This window comes from Sinocyclocheilus rhinocerous, unplaced genomic scaffold (assembly GCF_001515625.1).
Source record: "Sinocyclocheilus rhinocerous isolate Xijiao unplaced genomic scaffold, SAMN03320098_v1.1 scaffold986, whole genome shotgun sequence".
NCBI classification, from domain to species: domain Eukaryota; kingdom Metazoa; phylum Chordata; class Actinopteri; order Cypriniformes; family Cyprinidae; genus Sinocyclocheilus; species Sinocyclocheilus rhinocerous.
In genome coordinates, this window is record NW_015645515.1 from 162,875 (window position 1) to 163,538 (window position 664).

General features: G+C 47.0%; 1 protein-coding gene across 1 annotated transcript in view; it reads right to left on the reverse strand.

Moving 5' to 3' along the window:
* Positions 1-664, reverse strand: part of mib2 (MIB E3 ubiquitin protein ligase 2) — a 52,809-nt gene that overhangs the window by 31,471 nt on the left and 20,674 nt on the right. The window lies entirely within an intron of this gene.

Below are 664 nucleotides of genomic sequence, written 5' to 3' on the forward strand. Positions count from 1 at the left end.
GCTCGCCTACACACACACACACACACACACACTTCTGGTTCACTATCCTTGTAGGGACTCTCCATAGGCCCAATGGTTTTTATGCTGTACAAATTGTATTTTATATCGCCCTACACCTAAGCCTACGCCTCACACAAAACGTTCTGCATTTTTTTCTAAAAAAAAAAATCATTCTGTTTGATTTATAAGCTTCTGTACCCATGAGGACCTAAATTTAGGTCCCCACGGTGACACAAGTCCCCATGAGTTGGAGTGTATTCAGGTTTAAGTCCCCACCAGTGTAGAAAAACATGTACACACACACACACTCTCACACACTCACTCACACCCACACATAATCACACGCACACACTCACACACTCACACACACACTTGCTCACGCTCTCACTCACACACACTCAAACACACACACACTCACACACACTTGCACTCGCTCATACACTCTCACACGCACACACACACGCACACACTCACACTCGCTCACACACTCACACCCTCACTCACACACACAAACTCACACACTCACACTCACACACTAGGGTTGTGACGGTGAGGAAATTTTCCCACCGGTTAATCGACGTGTGACAACACCAGTAATACCGGTATCACCGCGGCGGCGGGGCGTTCCCTCTTTTCCTCGCTTTCCTTAGCTTTTAAATAGCTT